A 16,621-nucleotide genomic window follows, 5' to 3' on the forward strand; every position below is an offset into this window, starting at 1 on the left:
AGTATCATAGAAATTAGGAGTGTCCAACATTAGATCTGACCTCACCATGGCATCCAGAATGCTGATTTGGTGAAAATCAGCTACAAAGCTGCCTACCCTAGGCCAAAGTCGATTGTGAGGCAAATTTTTTTTGCAAATTGACACCCAAAGAACCGATTTGCAAAATTGGTACGGTCATTTTAGATCTGTGCATTTAATTTTTAGATCTAAATTTTTTTCATCTGTATCTCTGCTATTTTTTTAGATCTGCATTATTTTCTAGAATTTTTTTGGCCACGAGACCATAGGAGAGATTTTTTGTAGGTGAAGATTGAAGCTTCTTGGTGCAAATCTGATATTTGCATCACATTCAAAAGGTCCAAAAACCCCCAAATAAGATTTTGTTTGATCCAAATTAGACATCTGAGGCAAAATCTAGAGCCATTTATTTTTTGGAGGTGTAGTGGTGATTCAAAAAAAATAACAGTAGCAATGATTTTCAAACAACGATATCTTCCTCATACGGACTCCTTTTTGCAAGCAACTTTTTTTGTTTTGGGGTAGGATTTCATGATCTACACATTGGTGTAGGTGGTTTGAGATCTCTATGTAGGACTAGAAAAATGGGTTAAATGCATAACACACTATGAGAAAATCACAAAGCCAATCAACATGTATTAGCACCCTCTAGACTACCATGAAAGCCAAACTAATCAAAAGAAATCAAACATAATTTAAAACTCCCTTTTCTGTTTGTAGCTCCCATGTTCTTCTTTCTTCTCCAAATGATTGTAGCTCCAATTTTCCTATAGTGCACACAAGATTGAAGCCAAAGCCTATGATGTGGATCATGCCATGAGAATACTTGAAGTGTGATTTTAATGTGAGAGCAAGAATGGAACATGCAAAGAAGTAGAGATTCAAGGATTCAAAGATTTGGATTTTCAAAACTTAAGTCTTCAGATCTGAAATGAGAGGAAGAGTGTTCATTTTATAATTTTCATGGAGGGTGAGAGCATTGGATTTGTCACCCATAGATATGCGATGTGGCAAGAGATTCCTATGATGCATATGACAGAATATGCCAAAAGTAAGATTCTATGACACACGAGAATCAAATTTGGAAGAGAATCTATGACGTGTCATAAGATTCTTCAACCCACCTAAAGCTAAGAATCTATGATGAATAAGCCAAATAGGGACATGCATAAGAGGTAATAATAATTCCTATGACGCATATGACAGAATATGCCAAAAGTAAGATTCTATGACACATGAGAGTCAAATTTGGAAGAGAATCTATGACGTGTCATAAGATTCCTCAACCCACTTAAAGCCAAGAATCTATGACAAATAAGCCAAATAGGGACATGGGTAAGAGGTAATAATATTTGATTATGACAAATCTCAGCCAAGTGTCAAAGGAGAATCCACGAGGTGTCACATCCAAGTGTCATGATGATGAAATATTTTATGGAATATTTGAATTAAAAATCCTTTTATTCCACAAAATAAGAATTAGTAGAAAATGGAATTAATGATAGAAAATGGAACTTAGAAAATTGTAAATTTCCATGGTTTATAGATATTGAATCAAATAATTAATAAAATTAATTAATTCAGGATGATAATCAAGAAAAATAATTAGTGAGAATAATAGAACTAAATTATGGGTTATTTAATCCTATAGAGAAAATTAGTAGATGATTGGCCAAATTGATTAACTGAATGCGACCGTATCCTTTGATGAAAATGTGACGATGATGGATATTGAATAAGATGATGAAAAGGTAGACCAAAGCCATGGTCAAATTAATTGATAGATCAAAATTGATAACATGCCAAGGACACATGACATGAATTAATTGATATGTAACATTTAACCAACATTATAAATGCTACAAGATTGAAATTGATTGATAAGGTTTGATCATAATAACACTGACGAACACTGTCAATATTATTAAAATGGTTGATGATGCCATGATTTGACATTGAAAGCCTCAACAACATCAAATATTGAATGACATGAATGATATTTTGACCTAGTACTGAGAGCCATGACAGTACTAAGGTCAGATTAATAAGATTGATAAGTTGATAGGTTTCCAAGGCACTGAAAGCCACAACAATGCCTAGGAGTGGATAAATGATGATTGATTTAGGATGTTTGATATGTTTTGGGTTGATAAGGACTGATTTTGAGTGATTTCAAGTTGATTTGGGGTGATTCTGAGTTGATTTGATATGATTTCGAGTTGATTTGATATGATTCCAAGTTGATTTGATATGATTCTGAGTTGATATTAAATTGATGTGAAAGGGGATATAAATGACAAAATATGGTCAATTTGGCCAAAAGATCAAAGTTAGTAGAATGAGAAAATGGGACAAATTAGTATGAAGAAGTGATGAGGTCATAGATGTGAACCATTTTTGAGCGTCTACATTTTGCCCCTCTTTGATGCAATGCGATTTAGAGCATTGTATCAAAGAATAACTGATGAGAAAGCCACAACATGCCCTAGTAGGGATGATATATATGGGTACACCCTTGAGAAATTGACTAAGATAAGCATATGATAAGTCAATTTATTGACAACAAGAAGACAAAACCATAACAACTGACGGAATGACCCGAAACTGTGCGTGCATGCCCAAAATGATGGAAAGATGTCATAACATGAGGGAAATCATCAAAAATGGTCATATTTGGTCAAAGATGATGAGACAAATGTCAGAATGAGGTTGAACTAGGTGGAAAGCCACAGAAAGGTGATTGACAGTGTAGGATGATGCAAGAATGCATGAATGCAAGATGAAGATGATTTGGTGAATTAGAAGACATGATCAAGGTGATGGAGAATGAGATGAAGAAAAAAGATGAGATGAGGAGATGTTAGTATGATGGAAAGACTTTTGCTTCTAGAAAGTTCACTATATGTCAAATGGAGCTTTATTTTGATATGGCAAATGGAATGCAATGCATCATGGCATAAAGGGCCAGAGCACAAATGCAAGCCTTTTGCATAAACAAGCACGATGCAAACAGAGAATGACCTTGTCCTTCCTGAGGCATATGTACATGCCCCAGACTCTCAAAAGGTACATTGTAACAGACAAAAATGGAAAAAGATGACCATGAACCATCCTGGCCACTCTCATAGATCAATTTATATCATTGAGTAGCATAGGGACATGATCAAAGAAAAAACAAAGTAAAAATAAATCACTCACTAAACAGCATGAGCCAATAGCTATTCTTGTCCATTATTACGTTCTTGTTAATGTTTTAGGTGTGTAGATAGTGTTCGACATGTTGATAATGTGATAGTTCTGGTTGTGGATTTAGTTGATAAGTTCATAGTGACTGGTTGGATTGATTGTTGGTTCATGTTGCACAGATATTGTGATTGGCATTGAAGCATAGCGCTTTGATTTTCAGTCTACAAAGTGCAAGTGTTTATGCAAAAGGGGTGGTTATCCATAGTGAAAATGTGCAAGGTTTATTGCAAATTTTTGACGAGTTTTGTGATTTTTAGGGTTTTGTGGAGATATTTGATTTTTTTTGTGTAACTGATTTCTTTAGGTCATTTTACAATTTTTAGGGTTTATTTCAGGACATTTTATGATTTTTAGTGCTTTTTTCAGGAGATGTTATGATTTTTAGTGATTTTTTAAGGAGATGTTATGATTTTTAGTGATTTTTTCAGGATCATATTTGAATGTTTAGGATTTTTTCAGGACATTATGTGATTTTTATTGATTTTCTTAGGATTGTATTTGAAATTTTAAGGATTTTTTTAGGACATTATGTGATTTTTATAGATTTTCTCAGGACATTTTATGATTTTTAGGGATTTTTTCAGGATCGTATAAGCATATACAAGTGTTAGCTCCAATCCATTATGTGATGGATCTAATGGATAAAAGGCACTTAGGGGTATGCCCCTAGTTCAAATTCAAACTTACACACCATGTAGGTACTATGCCTCGAGATAAGATGCAAATTATGTATAGAGGCCAATGATAGAGTGTGTGTGTAGATTGGTGATGCTTAAGCAAGGTAACGAAGGACATTAACTAGTTCATGTGCCATGATAAGGAACCAAGGATGTCTTGCAATATGAAGGATATGATCAAAGAATGATAGAGGGGGAAAAGACCAGATGGAATCATGATAGATGGAGGAGCAATAACTGATTACACATGGCGCCTGTTTGCTAGGTTTTCATTTTTGGACAGAATTTTTCTCTTGACTCAAATTTTCATGCTAAGATGCCTGTTTGCCAGGTTTTCATCAAGGCATCCTTTTTTTTCTTTTTTTCTTTTCATGACATTTTTAAATTTTTTTGGTATTTTTTAGGACTTTTAGATAGAATCAAGTGTAGTACTTGCGAAGATGCATGCTGTTGATGGACATGGGCAATGGTTCACCCTCTGGAGTTGCAAGTTGATATACTCTAGATCCAAAAGATGCAGTAACTATATAAGGTCCTTCCCAATTTGGCTCAAATTTGCCTTGTTTTTCTCTATGATGTTGTGTCTTGTAATTCATCTTTAGGACCAGATCACCTACCTCAAAATGATGACCTCGTACTTTCTTGTTATAGCTCTATTTGAGTCAATTTTGGTAAGCTTGCAAGTGTGTCAAGGCAGCTCATCTTCGTTCATCAAGCATCTCCAGCTCATGAAGTCTAGATATTTGGTAGTTTTCATCATCAACAACATCTTGTAGGGATACTCTTAATGATGGAATTTCAACTTCAATGGGAAGTATGGCCTCAGTGCCATAGACAAGAGAGTATGGTGTTGCACTAGTAGGAGCATGGACACTTGTTTGATATGCCAAAAGAGCTGGATTTAGCTGGAGGTGCCAGTCTTGGCCCAAATTATTGACAGTCTTTTGGAGAATCTTAACAATGGTCTTGTTAGATGCTTCTGCTTGGCCATTGCCTTGTGGATGGTAAATACTAGAATATCCATGGTATATGTTGTACTTATCACAAAGCTTGTCTACATCTTTGTTTTGAAATGGAGTACCATGGTCAATAATAATAGCCAAGGGAATTCCATACCGACATATGATATAGTTTAGAATAAACCTGGAGATTTGCTTGCCAGTGGTGAAGGTCAAGGGGATAGCTTCAACCCACTTGGTAAAATATTCTGTTGCCATGATAATGAACTTGTGACCATCAAAGGATGGAGGAGAAATAGCTCTAATAAGATCAAATGCCCACTATAAAAAGGGCCATGGTGATATGACTGGCTACAATTCTTGTGCTGGTGCATGGATTAGATTGCTATGTATCTGACACTCATGACATGTTTTGGCAAAGTCATGGGCATCCTGTTCCATGGTGGGCCAATAATACCTGGCTTTGATAAGCTTCTTGGCTAGACTTAGACCATTGAAATGGCCTCCACATATACCTTCATGAACCTCATGCAAGGCAATTTTAGCTTCTTGCGAGTCAAGGCATCTAAGAAGGGTTTGGTCAAAAGATCTTTTGTAAAGGGTGTCACCGATGATGACATATCTAGCGGCTTGATGGATAAAGGCTTGACGATCATTTTTGGATAAGTTTGTTGGAAATGAGAATGGAGTAACTGAGAGGGGAGGGGTGAATCAGTTACTACAAAAACTTTTCCCACAAGTCCCTTAAGATGTCAAAGGAAATACTCATTGCTGATACTCATATAATCAATCTGAAAACACAAGAAACAAGAGACAAGAGACACCAGATTTAACGTGGAAACCCAATATGGGAAAAACCACCAATGTAACTAGTTACTGTTTTTCACTCTTCTGAAGTGAGCCCTGTTAGGAGCCAACCTTGTTAAAGGTTACAAAACACACTGTTAGGTGTGACCTTGTTAGAGGATTTAATCACCCTGCTAGGAGTGGCCTTGCTAGAGGTCTTTAGATCAATTCAACTGAATTGCCACCTTGTTAGAGGATTTTACAAAAGGCTGTTAAACCCACTCTGTTAAGAGATTTGAAAACACTGTTACAATTGTTAGAAAGTAACAATGAGTGATCTGAAATAAATACAACTTATCTTTGCTGATACAGATCTCTGTTCTGTTCCTCTAGATCCTCTCTGATCAAATGCAACTCTGCATCTCTGATCCTTCAGAAATTTGCTCTGACCTTCCTTATAATTCGCATATTAGATATTCAATCATATCTGCTAGCTTTTTCACATTCATACTTCCATGCTTGAATTCACAACTTGATCCTTCATATATACCTTTCAGATTATCAAGTCGGCTCAAATACAAGTTACAATTATAAATAATTGTGCTATAAGTCAGCTTCATACATTACATAAAGTAATTAAATTTAATTACTTAACCTTCGAGAAATCCTTCGTTGACCGACTTAACTCGGTAAATACTGCACAGAAAATAATTCCTGTGTTAACCGACTGAGCTCGGTTAATACAGAGAATTTCGTGAAATCCTTCACTGACTGACTTAACTCGGTAAATACTACACAGAAAATAATTCCTGTGTTAACCGACTGAGCTCGGTTAATACAAAGAATTTCGTGAAATCTTTCAGTCGCCGAGTGAACTCGGTAAACACCGATTTCTCCGACTTTCTTTTGATGACCGAGTGAAATCGGTTAACACTGTCTGCTACTTTTCTTCGATGACTGAGTGAGCTCGGTTAACACTATCTGCTACTTTTCTTCGATGACCAAGTGAGCTCGGTTAACACTGTCTGCTACTTTTCTTTGATGACCGAGTGAGCTCGGTTAACACTGTCTGATGACTGATATGACATTTGTGTAACATCAAAGACAATCATGAAATTATCAATTGTATCCAACAATCTCCCTCTTTGGCATTGATGGCAACACAACATGTCATAGCAGAATGAAATTTGAAAACAAGTCCTTATCAGCACAATGTGTCATCAAAACAATTCTCCCTCTAAGATGATAGACTCTCCCTCTTTCAGTAATCTCCCTCTGTGAAGGAATTACATAAGAACTTTCTTTTTCACACAAATTTCAGAAAGATATGACAGTAAAGTAAATCTCTCCCTCTTTGACAACAAATGGCAAAGACAATAGAACTTAAATGAATTGTAATGTACCTTTAGTACTGATTCATATGCAAAGCTTCCAGATTTGACTGCATCAACAGATAGATTTTCATTTTGGTATGCGTTGATGCATCACTAAAACTTGTTTTTAGTGAATTTTGGATAGGGGTGTAACCCCTAACTTACCTCTGAGATACAAGAATGCATCCTTAGGTAGTGGCTTTGTGAATATGTCAGCAATTTGTTCCTTTGAATTGACATATTCTAATCTGATCTCCTTGTCTTGTACCAATTCTCTGACAAAATGATATTTGATTGCAATATGCTTGGTCTTAGAATGCATCACTGGATTCTTTGATATATTGATTGCACTAGTATTGTCACAGAACATAACAACTGGTTCTTTGATTTCCATCCTCATTCCTTGCAATAACTGCTTAAGCCAAACAATATTTGAACAATTTACTGCTGCAGCAACATACTCTGCCTCTGCTGTAGATTGGGATGTACAATTCAGCTTTTTGCTTGTCCAAGAAACCAATCTCTTTCCAAGAAAGAATGCTCCTCCACTTGTGCTTTTCCTGTCATCAAGGTTTCCTGCCCAATCAGCATCAGTAAATACTTTCAAATCCAAATTACCTCCAAATTTATACCATAGCCCATAATCTTCAGTTCCTTTCAAATATCTCATTATTCTTTTGATTGCCATTATATGAGTTTCTCTTGGTTTTGCTGAAAATCTTGCTACAATACCGACTGCAAGGGCAATATCTGGCCTAGTATGTACTACATACTGCAACTTTCCAATCATAGATCTATACAGTGTTTGATCCACTTCTTTGGATTCATCTTCCTTGGTAAGTTTCAATCCAGTACACATAGGGGTTCCAACTGGTTTACAATCCTCCATACCAAATTTTTTTAATATCTCCTTGATGTATTTTGACTGTGTGATGAAGATGCCATTCTTACTTTGTTGGATTTGAAGACCTACAAAGAATTTAATCTCACCAAACATAGACATCTCAAACTCCTTGTTCATTTGTTCTGAAAATTCTTTGCATAGATCATCATTGCCTATGAAAACAGTGTCATCTACAAATATTTTTGCCAAAACAATCTTATTATCTGGACCTTCTTTTATATACAAGCTACTGTTATCATTAGTCCTTTGAAAACCAATCTGAATAAGATAGTTATGCAATCTTTCATACCATGCTCTAGGAGCTTGTTTTAGACCATACAACGCCTTGTGTAATTTGCAGACCATGTTCTTCTTATCTGGATCAACAAAACCTTCAGGTTGTTCAATGTAAACTTCTTCATCCAGTATTCCATTGAAAAATGCTGACTTGACATCCATCTGATAAACTTTGAATCCTTTGTGAGCAGCATATGCAAGTAAGGTTCTTATACCTTCCAATCTTGCAACAGGAGCAAAGGTTTCTCCATAGTCTATACCTTCTTCTTGAGCATATCCTTTGCATACTAGTCTAGCTTTGTTTCTTGATACCTTGCCATCTTCATTTAGTTTATTTCTGAATACCCATTTTGTTCCAATCACATTCTTATCTTTGGGTCTAGATACAAGAGTCCATGTTTTGTTTTTCTCTATCTGTTCTATTTCTTCATTCATAGCTTCAATCCAACTATCATTTGCCAATGCATCTTTGATATTTTTGGGTTCAAATTCAGCAAGTAAACAAGTGCCTTTTAACTTACTTCTTGTCAGAGTCCCTTCAGATTTGTCTCCAATGATCTGATCTGGAGTATGATGCCTTCTGACATATTTAGCTAACACAGGTTCTTTACTTCTTGAATGAGTTTCATTGTTGTCCCTTTGTACTTCAGATTCTTGCTGTTCTGGCTCGGTAGATTCAGACTTGGTAGATACTTGCTTGGTAGAGTCTGAAAGTGACTCGGATTCTTTTAGATCGGTAAAAACTTCCTATGTCTCGGTCTGTGTGCCACATCCTATCAGCTTTCCTTGCTCATTCAACAGTCTTGCCTTTCCATGCATGAATTCCACCTTAAATCCGATATTGAGTAACTGTGCCACACTTAGCAAGTTATGTTTAAGACCTTCAACCCAATAGGCATTGTTGCATATAAGTTCTTTGGTTAGAGAGATTCTTCCTCTTCCTTTTATGAAACGAGGTTCATTATTACCAAACCTTACACTGCCACCATCATAATCTTCAAACTGATCAAACTTAGTTTTATCACCAGTCATATGATGAGAGCAACCACTGTCTATAATCCATGTATCATTCATACTTATATGAGAGATAAGAGCCATTTTATCTTCCTCATCACTATCAGAATCATCTTTCACAGCAATATAAAAAATTTCATCTTCACTATTATCAGAATCCTTAGAATTTTCAGCCATGAAACATGATTTCTTACCTTTGTTCTTGAATGATTTGTAATCTTTCTTTCTATTCCATTTATGACCCTTCTTTTCATCATTGTTCTGCTTGTTTGGGCACCTAGCTGCAATATGACCAATTTCTTCACATGAAAAACAGATTAGAGGAACTTTACCTTTATATTTTCCTCTGCCTCTGGAGTATTTCTTTGCCAGTAGAGCTTCAATTACTTCAAGATCACTGTCTGAACTTTGGTCTGATTCATCATCACTTTCTAACTCTGATTTCTTTTTGCCTCTATCTTTGAGTGAAAGTTTGGCCTCAAATGCTGATTCAGTGTTTTTGGAAGCTGGAACATAGTTGTCAAAATTGTCTAGTTCAAATGCAGTTAGTCTTCCAACTATAGCCTCCAAATTGATATTATGATTTGCTTCACACCTTCTTTCTTGAATTGCAGAAACTCTGATTGCATAGATGGGAAGCAAGGTTCTGAGAACTTTGCTTATAACCGTCTCTTCTTTGATATCACCTCCAGATGCCCTGATTGCACTGACACATGCTTTGATTCTATCAACATATTTTGCAATGTTTTCATCCTCTCTCATTCTCATTTGGTCAAATTGTCCTCTTAGACTTTCTGCTTTTGCTCTTTTCACATTGTCATCTCCTCCATAGATTTCTTTCAGCTTGTTCCACATGTCAAAAGTGGTTTGGCAATCCTTGATATCATCAAATTCTTCATAGCTTAGTGCAGATGCAATGTCTATCATCATATTGTTATGAGTCTTCTTTTCAGCAATATCATTGACAGATAATGTGCCAGAAGGTTCTTTGTATTTTTCATCAAGATATTTCAGTCCTGTATCACCAATAGTAGCCAAATGAAGTTTCATCAATCCTTGCCATGTAGACAAGTTATTTTTGTTGAGTCTTGGAATTTCTCTCTTGTAAGACATCTTGATCTTTGGCTTAGATCCTTGAAATCTTTTCCTGCAAGCACCAATAAGCTCTGATACCAATTGTTGGAAATGAGAATGGAGTAACTGAGAGGGGAGGGGTGAATCAGTTACTACAAAAACTTTTCCCACAAGTCCCTTAAGATGTCAAAGGAAATACTCATTGCTGATACTCATATAATCAATCTGAAAACACAAGAAACAAGAGACAAGAGACACCAGATTTAACGTGGAAACCCAATATGGGAAAAACCACCAATGTAACTAGTTACTATTTTTCACTCTTCTGAAGTGAGCCCTGTTAGGAGCCAACCTTGTTAAAGGTTACAAAACACACTGTTAGGTGCGACCTTGTTAGAGGATTTAATCACCCTGCTAGGAGTGGCCTTGCTAGAGGTCTTTAGATCAATTCAACTGAATTGCCACCTTGTTAGAGGATTTTACAAAAGGCTGTTAAACCCACTCTGTTAAGAGATTTGAAAACACTGTTACAATTGTTAGAAAGTAACAATGAGTGATCTAAAATAAATACAACTTATCTTTGCTGATACAGATCTCTGTTCTGTTCCTCTAGATCCTCTCTGATCAAATGCAACTCTGCATCTCTGATCCTTCAAAAATTTGCTCTGACCTTCCTTATAATTCGCATATTAGATATTCAATCATATCTGCTAGCTTTTTCACATTCATACTTCCATGCTTGAATTCACAACTTGATCCTTCATATATACCTTTCAGATTATCAAGTCGGCTCAAATACAAGTTACAATTATAAATAATTGTGCTATAAGTCGGCTTCATACATTACATAAAGTAATTAAATTTAATTACTTAACCTTTGAGAAATCCTTCGTTGACCGACTTAACTCGGTAAATACTGCACAGAAAATAATTCCTGTGTTAACCGACTGAGCTCGGTTAATACAGAGAATTTCGTGAAATCCTTCACTGACCGACTTAACTCAGTAAATACTACACAGAAAATAATTCCTGTGTTAACCGACTGAGCTCAGTTAATACAGAGAATTTCATGAAATCCTTCAGTCGCCGAGTGAACTCGGTAAACACCGATTTCTCCGACTTTCTTTTGATGACCGAGTGAGCTCGGTTAACACTGTCTGCTACTTTTCTTCGATGACCGAGTGAGCTCGGTTAACACTATCTGCTACTTTTCTTCGATGATTGAGTGAGCTCGGTTAACACTGTCTGCTACTTTTCTTTGATGACCGAGTGAGCTCGGTTAACACTGTCTGATGACTGATATGACATTTGTGTAACATCAAAGACGATCATGCAATTATCAATTGTATCCAAAAAAGTTGAGTGGTAGGATTTGGGCATGTAGGTAATCATAAATATCTTGATACCAAGGAGAGTTGGGACCAACAAGTTCACACACAAACTCAGATTGGGAGAGCTCGAATGCTGGAATCAAAAGTTGCTCAACAAGGAATTCACAGCGTGCCACATTTTGAGGCATATCAATCATGGAAGAAATGGTAGCCATAGCATTAGCTTGCTTGTTGTGTATTCTTGGTAGTTAATGAAAAAATATAGTAACAAATTTAGACTTAAGGAAGTCTGCCATCTGCTTGTAGGGCATTAGTTTATCATCTTTGGTTTCATAGTCATCATTGACTTGGTGGATGACCAACTGGAAATCCCCAAAGACTTGTAAATGTTGAATGTTCCATTGGATAGCTATCTTGAGCCCTGTGATTAGTGCCTCATATTCTTCTATGTTGTTTGTACAGTGGAATGCAATCCTATATGACTTGGGGATTATGTCTCCTTGAGGAGTGATAAACATAATGCTAGCTCCTGAACCATTTTGTGTATGTGATCCATCAAAATAAAGCTTCCATTTTTTAGCTACATCCATGTGAAATATGGCTTCATCTAGAAAGTCTATTATCATGGGATGACCATCTGACATAGGCGCTTCTGCTAATTGATCTACTATCACTTGCCCTTTGATTGCTTTTCTGTCTACATATTCTATGTCAAATTTACTAAGGACCATGACCCATTTGGCTAAGCATCTTGTGAGAGCAGCCTTATTGAGGAGGTATTTCAGTGGGTCAATCTTAGAGATGAGCATTGTTTTCTGATGGAGCATGTAATGTCTAAGCTTTTGGGTTGCAAAGACAATAACAAGGTAGGCTCATTCAATTAGTGAATAATTTAGCTCATAGCCCACAAGTGTTCTACTAATGTAATATATGGCTCGCTCTCTTCCTTGTTCATCATTTTATGCTAAGAGAGTGCCTAATGCTATATCTGTAGCAGATATATATAAGATAAACAGTTTTCTTGGAATAGGAGCCATTAAAACTGCTGGATGTAGAAGATAATCCTTGAGTTGTTGGAAAGATTCTTGGCATTTCTTATTCCATTGAAAGGATACTCCTTTACATAAGAGGTGTTGAAAGGAGTGACACTTATCAGCCAATTGTGCAATGAATCTACGAATATACTACAATCTTCCTTGTAGCCCTCTTAGGGTTTTTAAATTTTTTGGAGGAGGCATGTCAAGTATTGCTTTTACTTTCTCAGGATCCACTTCAATGCCTCATTGAGAAACAATATAGCCTAGGAGCTTTCCAGAGACAACTCCAAATACACACTTTTTTGGATTTAGACAAAGCTTATAGCTTTCCATTCTGGTGAATATCTAATCTAGGATGCCCAAGTGTTCTTTCCTTTTATAGGATTTGCAAAGTAAGTCATCAACACAGTCTTCCATGAGGATGTGCATGAAATCATGGAAGATTGTAGTCATTGCTCTTTGACATGTTGCCCCCAGCATTTTTAAGACCAAATGGCATGACATTCTAGTAGTAAGTTCCCCAAGGACATGTGAAAGCTGTCTTGTGTTGATCTTCAAGGGTGATTCTTATCTGATTATAGCTAGAAAATCCATCCATTAGTGATAACATCTCATACCCAGCTATCATGTCTACAATGATATCTATGTTTGGTAAAGGAAAATCATCCTTGGGACATGCCTTGTTAAGATCACGAAAATTAGTGCATGTCTAGATGCCCCCAGAGTGTTTTCTTACTAGTACTAGATTAGATATCCACTCTGCATAATCAATGGGTCTTATGAAGCCAACATCCAATAGTTTCTTTAATTCAGCTTTGACAAGGAGAGTAACTTGGGGATGCATTTTCCTCAACTTTTGCTTTACTGGTTTCATTCCTAGTTTTAGTGGTAAGTGATGAAGGACTAGTTTAGGATCTAATCCGGGCATATCTACGTAAGACCAAGCAAAGTTGATTTGCCTCTCTAGAAAAAATCTAATAAATTCATCCTTCTCTTCTGATGATAATGAGGCCACAAAGTGTATGATTTTGGGGTTGTTAGGAGTTCCCAAATTAATCTCTTCTATCATCTCTACAAGTAATGCTGATTTTTCCTTTAATGGGAGTGTGTCCAATATTCCATCCTCAGGCACCTCAGAGAGGTTTTCACCCTCTTATACATCCCTTATTTTTACTTTTTCATGGTCTAATGGCGCCTTTCAGTTTTCACCAAGAGACCTATTTGTGTCTTTTTTGGTTATTTTCTCAATTTTGCGACTGGAAGATGGAGTTGACTCCCAAAAATATGCCATGATGTTTAGATTAATGGAAAATCTAGACTTGTGATCACCTCCTGGTACATCTTCACGGAGCTCAAAGAATTCTGCGATGGCATCATCATTTTCAAACTGATCAAACATTGGTGGTCCTTGTTGGTTCGAATCAATAAGTTCAGGGAAAACTAAGGAAATGCCATCATTGGTATTGAATAAGCTTTGGTCCAAGGCATATATATGGATATTTGCTTTAGTGATGTCATCGAGATCATGTTTAGAAGAAAGAGGGCTTGGATCCTAGAATGTTTCAATCCAAGGTGAAGAATTGTTTTGAGTGACAGGTGGATTAACATATTTATCTTCAATGGGTAAGCTATCTGGATCTGCAAACATATGATCAAGACCAAAGGAGGTATCAAGATTTTCAACATTAGATATAGATTGGGTGGGTCCAGGTTGGTTATTCTTAGATGCCTTGTCATTGTTTGAAGTGTTCACCTCCTCAGATGAGGATGACTCAGTATTAGGAAGACCAAAAACAAATGGTTTGAATCCAAGTCCCAAGCTATGAGGTTGTCCTAATGCAGTGATGGGTTGAACAATGCCTTGTTTTTGAAGTCCTAGGCCACTACATCCATCATATCCCTTTTTTTGCATGATGGTGAATCCAAGTCCATACCTGTTGGGGGATATAGGAGTAATTTCTTGTTCTGCTTTAGCCTTTTCCATCCATGTAGAGGTATTTTCATAGACATGTTCTTCATGTAGCCTGCCTCCACTAGTGAATGACATAAGAGGTCTGTTTTGAAGTGCAAACTTAGGCTTGTTTTGTATAAGCTAAGGTTTACCATATGACTTGGGGGATAAAGGAAGTTTCCCAATGTGAAAGGCATGAGACATGGAGTAATCACCACAACGTTGGTCTTGTATTTTAAGCTTTCCTTTGGATACGGGTGTGAGTGTGGAAGGATCAACATACTTGGAGGACTCTAGTGGATTTACTACATGGTTTGTCGAGACCTGGTATGTAGTGGTTCCTCTAAGATTGGCACAAAACTGGAAGGGATCTGGATCACCAGGGATGGTTACCTCTATATTATTATAGGATAACTTTAGGCATTGGTGATATGTAGAAGGAACTGCTTTCATAGCATGGATCCATGGCAAACCTAGTATCATATTGCAATTCATTTCTATATCTAGAACTTGGAATAAAGTGTTTTCAGTAGCTGGACCAACTTTGATAGGTAAGATGATAACCCCTGTAGAGAAACGCTCACCATCATCATAGGCTTTGATTGTGATCCTTTGAGAGGGATCCACATCATTTTTAGAATACCCCAAACCTTTGACTACTTTAAGTGTACAAATATTCAGTCCCGCTCCTCCATCTATCAAGACACGTCTGACTTTAACATTGTGGACAAAGACTTCTAGGTGGAGGGGATCATTGTGGTTAGATTTTTCCTTAGGAATATCTCGGGGTGAAAATGTGATATGTTGTGATGCAGATAGGTTCCCAACCATGGCTTGGAATTGGGCAACATCCATGTTATCTAGGACTATTGACTCTTTAAGGGCTTGCTCCAAGATCTTTAGGTGTTGGGGGGATGCACGTAGGAGGTCCAAAATAGATATTTGTGTAGGAGTTTTGCTGAGTTGTTCAGCAAGGTTATAATTAGTTGAAGTAGGAGCAGTAGGTCTAGATGGGGGTATAGGTCTAGTAGAAGTAGTAGGCCTAACTGGGGCTCCAGGTAGGGTGATCTTGCTATGACATGTAGTGACAACACAATGAGGGTTTTCAGCCTTCAATGTGAATGTGGATATGCGAAAGTCAAACTCATTAAAGTAATTGATGGTGTAGTCATGGCCAGTACGTGTGTAATTTACATTACCTTGCGAGTTTGAGTTTGAATTTGAGGGTTTCTCTTTGTCATGATTACCCAAAGGATCTTTGAAAATAGTGTGATCAAAGTTGGATGCTAACAATGATGGATCAACTGTGATGACACCATCATTAATAAGGTCTTTTATTGCATGTTTTAGTTGGAAGCATGATGAAGTCTTGTGTCCTTTGCTGCGATGGTAATCACAATACTTTTTGTCATCCCACCAATCTGCTTTAGTTAATGGTTCATCTTTGATTGGGGGTAGCTATAGGAAGTTATTCCTCAGTAACTATTGTAATGTAGTCTCAAGTGGTATTCCCAATGGTGTGAATTTCCTATCTTTGGTTCTAGGATGTCTTTGAGGTTTATCTTTCATGGGAGTCTCAGTTCTCTATTGTGGAGCTAATGTTTGATTAGAGGTTTGTGAATTTGTATGGTTTAAACCTTTCAAAGTCAATTGAGGTTGTGCTGTGCTAATTGTGTGGGCATCCACAATGCCATCATTAATCACATTCTTGGTTTTTGAGAAAATTTTTGCCTTGTCATTAGATGAGTTGGTGTTTGTGTTTTCTTTGTTTATCTTGAGGATTCCCTTATGGATAAGAGCATCTTCAATACTAGCCCCTTTTTTCATTAGTTTAGAAATGGTGCTTGGACTCTAGATTTTGAGTTCATACATTAAATCCAGGACTAAGTTTTCAATGCACAAGTTTACTTGTTGTTCTTCAGGAATGTCTAGTGGACATTGACTAACTAAGCTTCTCCAATGTAGTAAGAATGTG

The sequence above is a fragment of the Cupressus sempervirens genome, chromosome 4, assembly GCF_028749045.1.
Source record: "Cupressus sempervirens isolate cs-2001-9-10 chromosome 4, ASM2874904v1, whole genome shotgun sequence".
Taxonomy (NCBI): Eukaryota; Viridiplantae; Streptophyta; class Pinopsida; order Cupressales; family Cupressaceae; genus Cupressus; species Cupressus sempervirens.